This window comes from Balaenoptera musculus, chromosome 13 (genome assembly GCF_009873245.2).
Source record: "Balaenoptera musculus isolate JJ_BM4_2016_0621 chromosome 13, mBalMus1.pri.v3, whole genome shotgun sequence".
NCBI classification, from domain to species: Eukaryota; Metazoa; Chordata; class Mammalia; order Artiodactyla; family Balaenopteridae; genus Balaenoptera; species Balaenoptera musculus.
In genome coordinates, this window is record NC_045797.1 from 1,668,544 (window position 1) to 1,687,101 (window position 18,558).

At 47.3% G+C, this 18,558-nt stretch overlaps 1 protein-coding gene across 1 annotated transcript in view; it reads left to right on the plus strand.

Moving 5' to 3' along the window:
• Window positions 1–17,985: 17,985 nt before the first annotated feature.
• ST6GAL2 (ST6 beta-galactoside alpha-2,6-sialyltransferase 2) overlaps window positions 17,986–18,558 on the plus strand; it is a 65,385-nt gene continuing 64,812 nt past the window's right edge. The window contains exon 1 of the mRNA XM_036872286.1: window positions 17,986–18,130. The gene's annotated coding sequence lies outside the window, so the exon portion shown is untranslated. The remainder of the gene's footprint in view (window positions 18,131–18,558) is intronic.

Below are 18,558 nucleotides of genomic sequence, written 5' to 3' on the forward strand. Positions count from 1 at the left end.
CTAGGAAACCTACTGTCTCTGCCACAAAGTTTAACAATATTTTTTCTAATTCTATTACTCATCAATATCCTCATTCCTCCTTGTTTTACATGTGGCCATTTTAATTTATATTTATGGTAATTAAAAATAAATTAGATTTAAAATTCAGTTTCTTAATCACAACAGGACTTTCAAAGGATTCAAGAGCCACCTGTTTTGGCTACTGTCCATGGTGTCAGGCAGCACAGATACAGGCTCTTTCCATCTTCGCAGAGAGCTCTGTTGGGCAGCCTTGATCTAGAACAATAAACTTAGCTCAGCATGCTCTGTGCCAAAAACTGAGATTATTGACACACAATCCTGCCCTCACAACACTTAACATGCAGCTGAAGAAACAATGCATGTGAATACATAATTATAATAAAATGTGATATTAACAATCATAACATATTCATTACACAAATATTTGGGAATCACGATCCACTTCTTTTTTAACAACCCACCTTTTAAAACATTTCAGTCCCACTTTTTCCCTTAGGTATTAAAATTGTATTTCCATATACTTTAAAAAAAAAAAAAAAGAACGTTTATAAGCAGCAGTAACAGGGGTAATGGGGTAAAGAGATGTTTCTTAAGGTAATTTCCTGCCCTATAAAAAGTGACACCCCCCGCACTGTCACCAGGTGCAGGGGGTGACCCAAAGCAGCATGTCTGTACAGTGTGATAGGACCAGAAGGGCTCTAATTAAATCAATCCTCGAGAATTGTAAAAGGAAGTGAGAAGCATGAATCCTGCAGTACGAGCAGAACCGGGGGTGTTAGTTCTGCCTTAGAAAGCTCACAGGGCACAGAAATATGCAGCCAGAACGCCAGCTCTCATATTTACAGCCAAGCGGACCACAAAATTATGTCAACCCCACTGCTGAATTCTCTCCCCCTTGGCGAGTTGCACGAGAGGCCCAGTCCTCAGAATTTCATTTGTGCATGTGGCATCAGAGTTATTCCTTGGAGAGGGAAGTGGTGGCCTGGGGTGTCTACAGCCCCAGAAAGGAATTACTGTCAGGCCGTGTAGACACGCCAAGGAAACAGGGTCTCAACACACGGAAAAAAGCAGATCAGCTTCGGGGGTTTGGTTTCGGTGCCGCTCGGAAAAGTCTCTCCCTTACTCTTCTTCTGGCAACTGACCCCCTCTCGCCCCCTGGATCCCTCACCTGAGAACTGTGTTCAGAAGCTGTGGACACCCGTCTTCTCCTGGCTCAGCATCCGGACGCGCTCCCCAGGCCCCCGCAGAGGCTGTGGGACAGTCACGTGACACTGGACCAGCCAATCAGCCTTGAGGGGCGTCCGCGGAGGCCTCACCGCCACCCCGCCCCGGATCGCAACTCAGAACTTGAAGCCCTTGCTCCTTGCCGCGTGCAGGGTGCTTGCTGCACCAGCAGAGAACAGCAGGCACTTGGAAACCTTCAGACGGATTTGTAAGTCTTTAAGCAACGTCGTGTTCTCAAAGCGCAGAAATGCTGGAAAGGGGAAATGTAAATAAAGAATGAAAAGGTGTTTGATTTTCTGATATAGCCTAATTTTACTACAATTTTAATCCAGTGACACATGTCTTGGAAAAAAAAAGAGAGAGATGCCCTAGTGGATTGAACGGTGGTCCCTAAGAAGATATGTCTAAGTCCTAACCCCCGGAACCTATGAATGTAACCTTGTTTGGGAAAAGGGTCTCTGCAGAGGTAGTTGAATTAAATATCTCAAGGTCATCCTGGATTATCTGCCCTAAATCCAATGACCAGTGTCACAGAGGAGGCGGCCATGTGGAGACAGTAATCAGAGTGATGTGGCCACAGAAAGCAGTACCTGAAGCCACCAGAAACTGAGACAGGTGAGGAGGGAACCTCCCCCAGAGCCTTCAGAGCGAGAGAGGCCCTTCCCAAACCTTGATTCCAGACTTCTGGCCTCCAGAACTGGGAAAGAATACATTTCTATTGCTGTAGGTCACCACGTTTGTGGTCATTTGTTACCGCAGCCCTAGGAAACTAATATAAATGCTAAATAAAAAACTTCATTTGTGGAATCATTCAAAATTTTGGCTATAGGAAGTATATACCTAAAAACAACTTCTTGCTTATATTAATGCTTGGTCTGACATTAAAAGAATATCCAACAAAATGCTTGGTGCTTATCCAAAAATATTTTCTTTCACGCTAAGCCAGATTTGGGGAAAGTCTTGGCCTGGTTTCCCAGACTGGCTTTGAATCCTATTTCTTAAGTCAAAAGCAATGTCATTTTTGACGGCCACTAGAAGTGGTAGAGCAAGAGCATTTCAAAGGGAATTTTTATCTTCAAATAGAATTTCAGATTTCTTACGTGGAGTTTTTAACCATGTGAGTATTTTGACAGATGCGCTTAAGGCATTTAAAAGTATTTCCATTGTTTGGTTTTCATATTCTTATATTACAGGCCAAGATAAAACAAGGAGAATGGGTAAAATTGCTATTATTCCCTTCAGGAAATAGAGGACAGAGTCTCCTCCATACAGTTAAATTGGCTTCTTCATATTTTTACAATTTTTCTAAGGCTTCTGGCAACCAAGGAGCAGAAATAGTACTTCCCTCTTGTAAAGTGGCACATGGTTCCCAGCAAGGAAAGGATCCCATTGATTATAGGGAAAATTAAACAATTGTATTTTCAATTGATTCTTACAATGCCCGAGTGTGGCAGCTCAAAATTACTTCCCACCAAAGCATTCAGTGGCTCAGGAAAGGGCAGACCTCGGCCTCTCAGGGATCTGTGTCAGAACACCAGGCCCTAGTGTGGATTTACTCATTCACACGGCTCCCCTGTTGAATCAGATCTTCGCAGGGGCGCTACTTGTCCTTCAACCGAAGCCAGAAGGAGACTGTTTCCAGAACAGCTGTAGGAGGGGACCCATTTGTACTTACCGGTGTTCCCCTCCCACCCTGCAGCGGGCAGCCTCTCTCAGCCGCTCCGGTGCCTGGAATTGCCCTTAGACACGCGTTCCTTCCCTTCTCAGCCTGGAGTGGTAACTTCTCAGCGTGGCTTTGTCTGAAGCTGCCTTAGAGAGAGGAGCCCTGGGACCTGTCCTCAAAGAAGATGGGAATAGGGAAAGTTCTCACAAGGGCAGTGGAGATGCTGAAACAAGACCCAGGGAAGATAAGCATCCTGCCGAACCGTGTTCCTGCAACAAATGCAGAAGAAAAAAACATGGAGGGAGGGCCCCAGCTAAAAGAGGCGTTTTTTTCATTGGGTATTTCAGATTGTGCCAAAATGTGCCAGTGCAGCATTAGGTCCCTTCTAGGTGCCTGCTTGGCTGGTGGCAATGATGCTGTTGGTGCTCTGCTCGTACCCATCAGACCTGGCTGTGTCAGCGCAGCAGGCTGACTTCCAACTGTCACCGCTTCATCCCTGTGCCTGGGGACTTCTTCTGGCAGCTGGAGTCTCGTTAGGCAGCATCAAGGAATTAACACCCCCTCCCATCCCCCCACGCAGCCCTTGAACAGAGACTGGGAGGAACTAAAGCCTAAAAGCCCTGGCTCCATCATGCTCTGAGCTGAGTGTACTCTGCTGGTGCCCACGGGACCCCCGCAGGATTGAGCTCTGAGCGCCCACACTGGTTATCTTCTTCACAATGCGCTCTTTAGTGGCTGCCTCTGCTTACAGGCCTTCCTTCCCCAAGCCCCCTCCTGCTGATGTTTCCTGGGCTCTCCTCCAGAAAAACTTGCACTTGTCTCAAGGTCTGCTTCTGGGGAAACCAAACTAAAACAACTGGCAAAGTTATCTGGAAGAAGAACCTCCCCTCTGCCCAATGGCTGCTAGCTCTGCATTCGCAAAAGCTCTCTCTGTTCATAGCACCGTCTTATTCTCTCAAGAAAGAGTCAGCCAGGATAGTTATCTGGCCTAAATACATTGTTTCCCTCTTGCCTTGTGAGTTGATTGTTGACAGAGAAATATTTTAGATCTATCATTTGTAATACACCAAGAAAGAACAGTATGCCAGGTACCAAGGTGGTATCAGCAAGAGTCCTAGGGGGACTAAACCCTCACCCCCAACCCAGAAATCCAAGGAGTCAAACCCTGCCCCCAAGGAGGCCAAGTGGAGAATCTAGACTTTCACTACCACCTGGAAGTCACAAGGTAACATCCCCTTACCCCCGCTGGAGTGGTATCAGAGGAGCCCTACCAAAACACTAGACTTAAAATTAGATCCTGAACCATATACTGCCCCAAATATCCAGGTTTTAATTTTTAAAAAATCACTTTTCATACAAAACATCAGGAATATCTCAAACTACATGAGAAAAGACGATCAGTAGACATCAACACCAAGACGACACCGATGTTAGAATTATCTGACAAGGATTTAAAGCAGCCATCATAAAAATGCTTTGCTGACCAAATATGAAAAAGTCGAAACAAATTTTTTAAATCGAAAATCTCAGAAAAGATGTTGAAGATATAAAGAAGAACCAAGTATAAAGTTTAGAACTAAGAAATGAAATAGCCAAAATAAAAAGCTCAGTGATGGGATCAACAAGAGAATGGAGAGGAAATAAGAAAGAATCAGTGAACTTGAAGATGGAAGAATAAAAATTACCAAATCTAAACAACACAGAGAGAAAATAGATGGAAAAAAACTGAATAGAGTCTCAGGGACATGTGGGATTATAACAAAAGCTCTAACGTGTATGTCATTGGAATCCCAGGAGATCAAAAAGAGGATGGAAATAAAAAATACGTAAAGAAATAAAGACTGAACACTTCCTAAACTTGCCAAAAAGTGTAAACCTACACATCAAGAAATGAGCAATCTTCAAACAGAATAAAACCAAAGAAACACATGCTAAGACACATTATAGGCAAACTTTTGAAAACTAAAAACATGTGTGAGACACTGCTTCCTTCAGGCGTGTGCCCTGATGCGCTCAGCTGTGCTTCAATGTTAATGGGTCGACAATATATATTATACAAGATGTCTTTAAACAGAAACACAAATTTAAAAGGTTATCAATTGATCAGCTCATGAAAATGTTGTGGTCAGGAACTTGCAAGACCCAATCCTGTGTTTCACATGGCGCTGTGATTCAGTATTGCTAATCCACGGTTCATGGGGACATTCTAAAACATGACTACTACAAATAACTGAGAACCGAGTGTAGCTATTTGAAAAACAATACCTATGGATTGAAGAGAAAAATACTTTTGCTTCGTTCCTAAATATCCACGTTACTTAATAATGTGTGTGCCTGTTGGCAGCTGCGTGGCTTCCCAAGCTTGGGATCAGACGGAGCGAGGCTGTCTCCATTTCTGTTTCCACTTTGGTTCTCACATGATACTTACTTTTAATCACAACAGCTTCTGGAACCGCAGTTTCTAAGAGATATGATATCGCCAGTGACAGTGTAGCACGCTGTAATGTTGAGGCTGTCAAACCGTGTTATCCCACAGGCATCAAGTATCACTGTGTTTCCCTTGAAATTTTAAACTATCCTGCAGCCTCTCAGTGAGTTTCTGTGCTGTCCGGGTCATCTCCACACAGTTTGAGAATCATGGGTCTAATTAGGGAAAGAATAAAGACACAGTGAAATTGAATATTTTATTTAATAAAGAACAAATTTTGTTTTTTTCCCAATATGGAAAAAATTGCATTTCCTTTTTTTTGCAGAAAATAGGCTGGGAAATGAGGTTTGAATTAGCAGATGAAGGCTTTGAACACCACTTTAAATGTGTTTACCTTTTATTCTGAAGGCATTAAAGAACCAAAGATGGCCTTAAAGAGGGAAAGGCAGATTGGCAAATCTGTACATAAATGTTTATATAATATTGACATATAGATTTATCTATGCATGGAGATAGATAAGTTTATATTTGTGTATAATATAAACATAATAGACATGAATAGTATATATTTAATGTAAACAAATATATAAATATAAATATATAAATAAATGCCTGCATAAGTATATAAATAAATGCATATATAATTATATAAATATATATAAATATAAATATATATATATATATATATATATATATATATTTTTTTTTTTTTTTTAGGAACACAACGTGGTGGCCATGAAGGACAGATTGAATTGGGGATAAATTAGAGGTAGGAATGAGGTAGGAGATAGATGGGCCCCTGGGCCGGACAGCTGGTGTTTGTCAAGTGGGGTAACACTGAAGCTTTGTTCTCACCCAGACACTCCAAGAACAAAGCCAGTGGTAGAAGCTGAGCTCTGCTGAAGTAAAGGGATAAGATGAGTACTCCTGAGGTCAAGGAAAACTTCCCTGTCTGCACATGCTCAGGAAGGCTCCTTGGGGGTCAAAAAGGGAGGGGGGCGCCACCCCATAATAAGTGTGGACATGCACCCAGAGGCCACTGTGGTGGGATCCATCTTAGCAAAAAGTTGCACACACATTTTGGGGAGGGTCCTAGGACCCGTCAGGTGTGAAAAAAGAAACAAGATAATTGGCCAAAGGTAAACAAAGACCTGGAAGGACTGTCCTATATAAGTGATTTTAATCACCTATTTACTGCGCTCCTCCTCACTGGGGGGACGCCCACGCCCTTTCTCTCCGGGTGTGCATCTCTGCCTTGCTTCTGTCTTAACTAAACAGACTGTTTCTCTGTGTGCTCTCCCATACGTTGTGCTGTATCTCTCACAGTAAGCTTTGTACCTGTTTTTACAGTTTTTGCCTCCTTGAAACATTCTTGCTTTCAAACAGGGAGCCAGGGAAACTGTACCTCTAGCCTCGAGCCCCTCGTGGTCTAGTGGCTAGGATTCCTGGTTTTCATCCAGGCTACCCAGGTTCAGTTCCTGGGCAGGGAACTAAATCTCCCTTCAGGACCGCTCACTGCTGTTCCTCCAAGATCAGGAAGACCAGACTGTACAGTGGTTTCAGTGTGAGATGGGAAGAATCTGACTCAAAGCAACATGTTTTTAAGAGACAGTGCAGAATTTAATTGGACATTAGGGGTGTGTTTGACGTCCAGCTTCCTAGCTGGGGTAAACTGGATGGAAGGGGATGCAATTCACCGGACCTGGGTTTAGAAGTCCCTGCCCTAGTGATGGGCGAGCCAGAGGAGGTAAACTCAGGTTTAGCCTGTGTGCCAGTCAGCTTGTCACACCACCGCGGAGACCCATCACCCTCATGCTTCTGTCAATGTTAACCCCCATTTAGTGCTGATGGCCTGAAACACTGCTGCTTTTAGAGTTTGAGAGACCTAAGCCTGAACATTCCAGGCCATCTTCAGCTTTTAAGTCAAGCCTCCCTAAGTCAAATCTCTGCCCCTCAGTGAATGCACTGAGGCAACTGTTCCGAGATTAGCTCACACGGGGAGGAGGGACAACCCATCTTCCTTCAGGAGCACAGACTCTGATCGTGGAAAACAGAGATGGGTCACCTTGGGGAAGGAGCATGTTTATGGCGGGAGGATTGCTATGGACTGGATGTGTCCCCCTCCAAATCCATAGGTTGAAGCCCCAACTCCCAATGTGACGGCATTTGGAGACGGAGTCTTTGGGAGGAAATTAGGGGTGGATGAGGTCATGAGGGTGGAGCCCCTGATGGGATGAGTGCCCTGATAAGGAGAAAGAGACCAGAGCTTCCTCTCTCCACCCTGTGAGGACGCAGCAAGAAGGCAGCGTGTACAAGCCAGGAAGTTGCTCCCACCAGGAACTGAGTCCGTGGCACCTTGATCTTGAACTCCCAGCTTCCAGAACGGTGAGAAAGAACCTTCTGTTGTTTAAGCCGCCCGGTCTATGGTACTGTTGTGATGGTAACCCCGGGGTGACTAAGGCAAGGATGATGACTGACCCGTAGGCAGGAGGAGATCCGGACACCCAGAGGGCGGGCGCGTGCCCGGGGCGGGCCTGGGGAAGAGGTCAGTGGGGAGGGAGGGAGCACCCTCTTCCCGGCGCTGCTGGTGCCCTGAGGATGCGGCCTGGAGACTCCGAACCAGCCCCTGAGTGAGGAGGAGAGCCTGCGTTCAAGGATGCGTTGAGCGGCACGACCCAGAGAGATGACAGGAAGAGCAGCCAGGTTCTGGGGCAACAGGGCGAGCAGCTGGTGACCGTGAAGATGCGCGGCGCGGGGCCGCATGCGCGGCGCGGAGTCCGGGCACAGCCAGCGCGTGCACGTGGCATCCCCCTAACAGAGGCTTACGCAGCGCTGAACGCGACACACGCGTCCTTGCTTCTGCTGATTCAACATGTATAGAAAGTCCACATATAGACAAGGTGCATATAGAGATGCCGCAGAAAGTACATGGTAAAGTATCCACGTCCTTACCGTATTTACTGTCATCGCGATTTGCTGTTGCCTCTCCTCCTGGCCCTGGTCCCGGTCTCACTGGGTTTTGCGCGGTTTGCTCCTTCACCGTCTCGTGAGGCTTTGCCTGATCAGCCTTTTCAAGACAGCACCACTCCCAGCTTTTTCTCTCTTCCTTCTCCGCTTTATGTGTCCCTATGGCTCTCGTCATCACCGGCCACTGTATAATGTAGGAATTTCCTTGCTTATGGTCTGTCTCCCCTGCACCCTGCACCAGGACGGGAGCTCCACGAGGCCTGGGACGCCTTCTGTGATTGTTTCCCAGCACCTAGAAAAGGTCCCGGCATTAACATTTGATCACTGTAATTACAGTTTTGTTACATGTGACGAAAGAAAACCACTATGTGCCATTAAGTTATATCTTTAAAGGACTTAGCCTGGTCTGGGGTGTCAGTAAGTTTTCTCTAAGCTGAGATGCGAAGGATGAGAAGAAAGGGGCTGGAGGGGGCGGAGGGCGGACACCAGGGAGAAGGCACAGGGAGCGGGGGAGGGGACGCAGCAGGCCAGCCTGGAGGGGCAAAGGCAGGGTCCGGGGCGCTTCCGGGGGGCGGGGGGGAGCGGTGAAGCGCAAGACAGACGGGTGGAGCTCAGGCTGCTGTCCGCCAGCCAGGGAGCCCCGCATTCGAGAACATCTTCATGGGCAAACAGGCTCCAACCCTCCAGCAGAGGGATTCTCCAACTTTCTCATCTCAGGACTTCTTTCTGTTCTTAAAAACTATTGAGGATCCCAGAGAGCTTTTATTTATATGGGTACACCTATGCATTTCAACCATATTTATTTATGTGGGTTATATCTATTGCTTATTTCCCATAATTAAAACTAAGAAAATTTTAAAACACTGAATTCACTTAAAAATAACAATAACAATAAGCTATCACCTGTTCACGTGAGTCACACATTTTTGTGAAAATGTAACTACGTTTCCCGAGACAAAGCAAAACAAAAAAACTAGGAAAAAGAGTCACATTGCTTTAAGTTTTGCAAATTGCTTTAATGTCTGGCTTAAAATACAACTGAATTTTCACAGCTGCTTCTGCAATCAATCTGCTGCAGAATCACGCCACACAGCCTCTGAAAAACTCCACCATACACTCAGGAGAGAACGCGAGTTAAAAAGGAACCTAATCTCTAGCATTATTACGAAGATAGTTTTGACCTCGGGAACCCTTCTTGAGAGGCTCTTGAGGCCCCCAGACCTGAGCCACACTCAGGGTCTCCTGCTCTCATGTGGGAAGGTGTCCGTGCAAGACAACCTGCCTGCATGAGGACAGCCCAGGACGCTGATGGCTCTGAACTCTTCCTCCAAGAGGGCTCGTAAGTGGATGTTATCATTCTCAAAAAAAAGTAAAATCATGAGTGTACTTTTATCACTTTTCCTTTTATCATTTCTCAGTGATTCAATACATCAGGAACATCCTCTGCAACCCACGTAAACTATAAAGGAAAAGAAGATAAAATGTTTAAATTGCTAACCTTTTCAGAAGAACAAGTATGACATCAATGCTGCCACCGTAAGTTACAGCTGAACTAAAAGGCAAAAGAGATCAATCTGTCCCTCTAATATTTTTTCTTGTCACAGGATAACTGGTTCCCCTCAGATAAGTCACTCAAAAATTTAAAATTTATTTCTTGCATGTAATGTAATACCGTTTACCTTGGCAATTCTTTTTGGCTCTTGTTGCTATTCGAATTAAGAAATGTATGGCTATCTAAACGTATGTGCTATTGAATATATAACTTACCGCCCATCCCAGTTCTGTGAGAATTCTCTTCGGAAGCAAGTATTGATTTTTTTTTAACTTTATTTATTGAAGTGTAGTTGATTTACAATGTTAATTTCTGCCGTACAGCAAAGTGATTCAGTTATCCATCTATTAACATTCTTTTTCATGTTCTTTTCCACACTCCCAAAGACATTCTATGAAGCCACCATCACCCTGATACCAAAACCAGACAAAGACACTACTGTAAAAGAAAATTACAGGCCAATATCTTTGATGCATATAGATGCAAGTATTGATTTTGAACTGTGTTAAAGGAGACCTAGAAATATGTTGGAAAGAATAGCTTGAGTAGAACAAGAGAAGTATCAGACAACTTAGTACTTCTTTAAAAAAAACTAATGGGTTTTTTTTTTTTTTTAATGTGAATGGTACCCTTTTATTATTATTTTTATTTATTTATTTATTTATTTATGGCTGTGTTGGGTCTTCGTTTCTGTGTGAGGGCTTTCCCTAGCTGTGGCAAGCGGGGGCCACTCTTCATCGCGGTGCGCGGGCCTCTCACTATCGCGGCCTCTCTTGCTGCGGAGCACAGGCTCCAGACGCGCAGGCTCAGTAGTTGTGGCTCACGGGCCCAGTTGCTCTGCAGCATGTGGGATCCTCCCAGACCAGGGCTCGAACCCGTGTCCCCTGCATTGGCAGGCAGATTCTCAACCACTGTGCCACCAGGGAAGCCCAAAAAAAACTACTAGGGTTTTTAAAAATGGTCCAAAGTTTCCACTTTGCATTCATGCTTCTGCTGTCTCTTAAATTAGTGCAATTACTACCCATTAGTTTCTATAACTAAAGCTGTTTTGTACCATTTCTATCACTGGTTGAAAAAATTTTTAATTGCTGTAGGATTTAGACTTCTGAACTGGAATGCTGTTTTAAACTCGGTTGTAATTGTGTGCAGTACAGCCTGCTTCACCTTAAAATGATGAGTGTTTTGTGAAATATAAACTGCAGAGCTAATCAATGGGAAAATTACTCAGCAGTGGAGGTAGGTTTTAATTAATGATATTGCTTGCTTGTTAGGAGAGGTCTTTGGAAAGGTAATCAAAGAAACATCACATATGGGCCATTTGTTCTCGTAAGACTATTTTTAAAAAGGGAATTTCTTGACTAGTTTTCGGTCCATCTCCAAATCCTCCTAAGGATTAAGGATGGAATTATGTGTCCCCTGGCAACTCTCTGATGGGTCTCCCCTCTCCCTGTGTGGAAATAAATGAAGACCACCCAGATGAGAACCAGCAAAGGCTGATATTCAGAGCTGGCAGTAGCCAGGGAGTCAGCCATCATCGCTTGGTTTTGACAGAGACTCAAAGGCAGGCAGAGGAGTGGGAGAGCTTGATAGTGGGAAAAATGGAAGGTTTCAGGGATGCCCTGATTGCAGACTGCTGGCCTGGGGAGGCCGCATGTGGGTGCATTCGTTTGCAAGAGTTGCCATAGCGAAGTACCACAGGGTGGGTGGTTATTTTCCCACATTCTGGTGGCCGGAAGTCCAAGATTAGGGTGTCGGCACAGCTGGTTCCTTCTCGGGCCTCTCTCCTTGCCTGGTAGACGGCCATCTCCTGGCTGTGTCCTCGTGTGGTCTCTTCTCTGTGAGACGGTATCGCTGGGGTCTCTCTGTATCATAATCTCCTCTCCTTATAAAGACAGCAGTCATGCTAAATTAACACCCACCCTAACGACCTCATTGTAACTGAATCCCCTCTTGAAAAGCCCTATCTCAAAATACAGTCACTTCCTGAGGTACAGGGCGTTAGGCTTTACAGTATCAATTTTAGGGGCATGTAATTTACCCCGTAGTCATGGGCTAACTAGAAATGGGGCATCCGCTGTGGTTGGTTAGGGGAGCATATGTGGCTTTCTAGGAATGCTGTACGTCGGAAGTGAGGGCAAACATTTGAGAAGTTGGCTGTTATTAAGCCCTGACCGTACACAGGCTGGGTTTGGCTTCCTGGTCGGGGTGCTGCAGATGTTGGGGCGGAGTTTTACTGTCATATACGGTCTGCTGTCATGGGTTTGTATATTCAGTCTGATGTGGAAAAAACAGAAGCACCTGTTGTGTCACGACGTCTGTGTCTGCCGGTCTGGAACTGAAGCTGGCTGGCTGAGCGCTGGCACTCGACAAACAGTGGCCGAAGGACAGGACTCGGGTCGGAATGCTCCTCTGTAACAAGCATCCCTCTCACCCTCTACGACCGGCTTTTCTTATCTAGAAATCAGCACGCTCCACCCTCCTGACAACAGCCGTTTACTGAACAGTTACTAGGTGTGCGATCGGGGTAGGCACTTTGAAGTCACACTGAACAGCCCTATGGATGATTATTCTCATTTTACAGGCGAGGAGATGGTTTCCGAGTTATTACCTTGCCAGGTTTCTTCCATCACTGGATGTGTGACCCAGGACAGTCCGCTCTCTTTGTCTGTGACCTTTCAGTTTCCTCTTTCCAAAGACGGAGGAAAAAAAAACACTGGCATCAGAAGCTTGTTATGAAATCAAGAAATGGGGGAAATGAAAAAACTCTTCCTTGTGGCAAAATGCCAACCACTCCGTGCAAAGGGAGAATGGAACTAGGAAATCATCGTCCTTGCAGGAAAGAATCACGATCAGAGGCTTAAACCAGCGAGTAGGAGTTTGGGGAGAAACAGAACGTTTACATACTCTCCACGTATCTCCACACAAATTACCTTTAATTATAAAGGAAGGAACAGTAAAGTCACTGTGGAGAAACCTGGCAGACGCCACCTTAACCATGTAATAAAAGTTAAGCTCATAGTATTGGAACAAATGAAGCCAGTACGTAATTTTGAAATGATACTCTGAGAAGGACATAACACTGGGGTATTTCTGGCCAAAAAGAAAACAGCATGATCTGAGGTTAATCTGAAGTTGATTGTGAGGAAACAACAGACAAGCCCAAATGGAGGGCACTTAACACAAGAAATAGTCTGAACTCTGCAGAAATGTTAAGGTTAAGGAAATTCTGTTCCAGATTAAAGAGATCGAAGAGAAGAAATAACTAAGTAGAGCAGATGATTCTGGATCGGGTCCTGGCCTTTATTGTTTATTATTATTATTATTTGCTATAAAGCACATTCACAGGACAATTGGTAAAATGTGAATAAAGTCCGAGATTAGATCATAGTATAACAATATTATTTCCCTTATTATGTAAGAGAATGTCCCTGTTATTAAGAAAATAAAATAAAGCACAGTTCCCCCGCCCCGCCCCCGGCTCTCTGAAAGTAGAGCATTCCCAAGGAAGCTTTCGTAAGCCGAAGAAGTTACCTTAGGACAGGTCTTGCTAGCTGGTGCACAAAATAAAGAGAAAAAGCAAAGATGCTCACAGAGGTGCTTCACAGCCCTGGGGGCTGGATGCTGAGTGTGGTTCCAGGAAGGAGCTTGGCGGGGCCACTCATGCAAAACACCTGGACGCAACTTTCACTTTTTGCCTTTTTTTTTGTAAAAGTGAGAAATCCTCCTAGGATTTCTTTCTGTTAGTGAAAACAGGCACTAATGTAGGTTTTTTTCTAAAAGCGAAGTGGCTTAAAGTGAACTTATGGAAAGCGGGGGATCCGTGTATTTAGGGGGAAAAGGGCAGGACAAAGCAACTTGTCCTCCAACAGTTCACGACAAAACAAACAGAAGTAAAGGATGATAGAGCAAACCTAGTCAAGTGCCAACCTTTGGGGAATCTGGGGGAAGGTATTGCTTATCCAATTTTCTGTGTCTGAAATTATTCCAAAATAAAGTTAAAAAAAAAACAACCCTTGTTATGAGTAGTAAATGAGTTAATATTTATAAAGGACTTAGAACATAGCCCTTAAAATATCAGTGTTAGGTATTATTACTGTCACACAATTCAGAAGTGGCAGGGCCACCTCTAGATGGCCTTTAATCCCCTCATACCTTCACTTCATAATTCGGAGCTGTGGGGCAAAAGCCTTTACATAAACTGTGAAGTGCTGTACCCTTGTGAATGTCTGTGAGCTTGTGATGTGAGCTCAGGGTCTTGTAGTTGTTTGTAAAGCAGGCTTAGTCTGCATCGCTGACAAGGTCATTGAGGCAACACAAGGTTCAAACAGCTTCACGAAGGTGACAGGCTGGAGGAAAATCCAGATCTCCCAGATGTGAGTCCTGTCCCTTTAACTTTAGGTTGTGGGCTACAAGGGAAAGTTTAGGAAAGGGGAATTTCTTTCACAGCCGGACTTGTTTTCCGCTGGCTCAGTCCTGCAAGTGTGGCTGTGACCCCTGACCCCACCGGAGGCCAGGTCAGCCTCCCAGTGGACCTCTAGGATGGGGAGGTGAGGAATGGATGACAGCAACCCAGGGGCAGCCAATCACACCTCAGTGTCTTCTCGTCTGCATCGGATGCTGAAAAGGCATCTTACTTACATCTGATGCTAAAAAAGATCGTTTTCTCCCCATCTGAAAATACTGTAGGTGTTAGCTGGTGTTAGCTCCTGCACATCCAGGATTCTGGCCGCTATATGCATCCAAAATCCTGAGCCTGTTTCTTCTTAATAGTGGTCATCTCCCCATTAACGTTTCTAAAGACTAAATGACAATTTGAAAGAAGAAAACCTATGAGTTGGCTGGGAAAAAAATGCTTCTTCCCATGTTAGCATTGTTTAATGGGCTCCAAACAAGTATCTGAAATTCATTTTTGCACTGCCCACTAACAAATTTGTTTCACTGATTAAGTATGAAGAACACGTCTGTAGGTTATTTTCCTCCCTGAGGTATGAATTTCATTTACAGAATGGCAACTCAGGTAAATCAGAACCTGAAGACATTACGCTTAGGGAAAATGATCCAAAAAAAAATATATATATATATATATAAATATATACACACACATATATATATGTCAGCCTCAGTTTCCCCATCTGTAAAATAATCTGGATGTTTATTGTGAGAGCTGAATGGCATAATAATAGGAGAGAAATATTTTCTATGAACAGTAGTTAAGTGAAAACAAATACCCCAGATTCAGCAATGGTACCGTTAGAAAATATTTCCTCATTTCCTACCCAAACCCAGATACTTCAGAGCTGGGAGACTCACGGAACTTCCTGATTTGACTGCTAAACAAAGACAAGGTTCAGAAAACAGAAGGAATGTTCCCCGTAAGCAGAGCCCATCATCCGTCAACAGTGGATTTAAAAAAAAAAAAAGAACAGTGGTGGACCCTGAGTTTAAAAACAGAAAAGGAAATTCAGGTTATTAGGAGCAAATGGATAACATCAAGTGGGTTTCTGATGCTTAGGAATAAGTTTATTCGGGTTTTTTGGGTTTGTTGTTGTTGTTATTTTAAGAAAGGAATATTAAAGTGCCAGAAGAGGCTGGGAATTCCTAGCAAATCCGTAGACTGATAAAAAAAATTAAATAATCTGCTCCTACTTTGGGTGCCTCTAAGCAATTAAAGGATGTCAAAACATTTTATTTGCCATACATTTTGACAGAAACAATCATCAGTTGATAGCTTTATATGTATCAACTAGCTTTGTGATTTCCTTAGGAAGCCAGAGATTAAGTCCATTTAGCCCCACTTCACTGATTACCCCAACCATAAATAATAAATTCACTTAAAATTTTACAACAATGATTTGCATATTTGCCCGCAGGTGGTAATTCTGCTACAAGCAGAATTTGGCCACCCTTATTGAGCTTCTCATTAAATTTTCCTGAAGGTAATCAAGGCGTCAACTTCTGCAGCGTTTAAATACATATACACTAAAAGAAGAGCATATAAATTATTTTTCTATTACATGGTTAAGGGGTTTTAATAATGGCACTATTATTTATTAATTACTACAATTATTAAATATCACATTCCAGGCACTAGGGAGACATTTCAACACCTGACCTCTACTCTTACCATAAACCTTGAAGGTAGGTACTGTTATGTGCCTTACGCAAAACACAAAACCAAGGCCCATAGAGTTTGCGACCTGCCCGGCGTCCCTCGGGGGATACAGGGCGGATTCTTCAGCATTACCCCCATGCCCACTAGCCCCAGGATTCTATCACGTCACTTTTCTGTAGCCATATTGCCCCTATTTCACTGTTACGAAACACTCTTCCTTAAGTCTGTGTGCCAAGTTGTCCTTTCCATGCAGTTCCTCCGAATTCCAGGTGTCAGAAACTGTCACCAGAATTGGGGAAACACTGAGGAAGCGTTTTCGGCCCACACTTTTGACTGAGGGCAGCGCATTTTGCCCAGTCGGTTTTATCAGTGGTTGAACCCCTGTGACGTTTGAAATTTCTGCAGGCTTCTAGAGGATAAGGAAAGATATAAGGATATAGAGGATAAGGATAAGGAGGATACGGAACTCACGTTCGCGTGGCTACTGCCCGACCCAGAGTCCCCAGCACAGAGCGGGCACTCAATAAATACTGAATGAACTGGGTATCTAGTTCATTGCTTTTGTTCTAAGAATCCTCAGTGAGGTCAATGAACGTGAATACATACGAATTTTAAAGTAGTATTTTTAATGAAGGGTTTGTGTCTCCAAAATGTTAGCCCTCGCAGCGACCCGGGACGGAGGGGCCAGCGGTAACTTCTGTCCCTCTGAGGTGGGTACTACCTGGTAGTGTCACTCAACTCCTCAACGCAACCTGGCTCCAGCCGGGGGGCCCGTCAACCCGCACCCCAACAGCCCTGTCGGTCCGCGGGAGGAGCCCCGCGCAGCCAGCGGCCCACCGCCTCCCACGCACACGCTGGGAGCGCCTGGAAGGTCAAAGGCGCGTGTTCACCAGCGAACAAAGGGCGGCGCGGTCTCCGTCCCGGGACCAGCTGCGGTCCCCTCGGAGGGGGAGAGGGCCGCAGGGACAAACGGGCGTTCCGCACGCGGGCAGACGGACATCCGACCTGCGGCCCCATCCGCGGCTCCCGCTCCGGGTTCTCCGCGCGCCGGGCCGGCAGCCCGGGCGCCGCGGTCCCGAGAACTTGGCCGGCCCTCCCGGGGCCGGGCGCGGGCGGCGGGGAGGCCGGGCAGACAGGGCGCTAGGGAATTCCCGGGGACAGGTGGCCCACTCCCGCTCCAACCCCGACCCCGGGCGCCTCGGAGAAGCTCCCGGGAGCGAGCGCCGGGCGGCGGCGCGGAGCCCCGGCCGAGCGGGCGGAACAAAGGGAGCCAGCGGGCCGGGAAGATAGTGCGCTCGCCCCGCTGCGCCCCACCCGGCCGGCTCCCGGGCTCTGCCTCGCCTGCAGGTAGCCCGGCCTTCGGCGCCGCGGGAGGGTGTGCCGGAGAGGGGCGCACAAAGACTCACTTCCGCGGGGCCAGGCGCCCCGACACCCTCTCTGCCACTCACAGCCCGTCCTCATCCCTGCATCCCTGCCGCCGGCGGGGCCCGAGTGCCCGCGGGTGCCACGCGCCGTGCCGGGCGGAGCCTGTGCAGGTGACCCCCGGAGGACCGGGGCTGGCTGGAGGCAGCGGCGGGGACAGGCGTGCCTTCGGAGGCCGCCGCGCCGCCCGAGTCTGCGATCGCTCTGTGTCAGGAGCGGGGCTCGGCGTGCACCCCCTGCGCCGCCGCGGCAGGGCAGCGGGGCCGGGGGCGTGGGGAGCCGACGGGAACTTCCCGGGGCCGGTGGCCGCCCGCTAGGTGAGCGGGGCCGGGAGGGGAGGCCGGCGGCGGCCGCGGAGGCGGAAGGGCCTGGGGGCGGGGCGCGGCGCGGCGCGGGGGCCGGGAGCCCAGCGCCGCCGCCGGGAACAATGAGGCGCGCGGCGCGGGCTGAGCGCAGCTCCGCGCCGGCCGCCGCCGCTGCCGGGCGCCGAGCGATCCGGACCCGCGAAGGCGGCTCGCCGGGGCTCCGGGGCGGCATCGAGAGGCTGCTCGGCGGAGGCGGGCGGGAGCCACTGAGCCCCGCGCGTCTGGCGCCCGGGCCCCGGGTCTCCGCTCCAGTTGGCGCGATTGTGGGAGCGCGTGGCGCGCGCCCGAGCGGCCGCCGGAGAGGAGAATGTGACACGCTCGTCCCCGGCTCCAGCGCCTCGGGGTCGGGCGCCGGGAGGCGCGGCGTCCGGAGAAGGTGGGCGACCGGGGGCTCGGGGTCGGGCGGTGCCAGGCGTCTGCCGCGGGGTCGCCGCAGCCCGGGGGCAGCTCAAGCACCGGGTTAGACTCGGCGACCCGCACGCAGACCTGTGGGCGGGATGTTGAGGGCGGTTTGCGGGGGAGAAGCAGGAAATTCTTAGAGAGGTGAGCCCCACGGCGGGCTTGCGCTTCGGGGACCGGAGGACCCAGTGTGCCCCAGTGGCTCAGTAACAGGGATCTTTTCTTTGGGCTCTGGAAGGGAATAGGGGTCTGTAATTGTCTTTCTCGACCCCTCCCGCAGGCAAAACTGAGCTTCTTAAAGCTTAAAGTGCGTTCCACTGATTCCTAGTTTCCTGTAGCTGAGGCGTTTAGGGGCAGAAGGGATCTTTAGAATCCTGAATACCCGGGTATTCATTCTTGCGCACT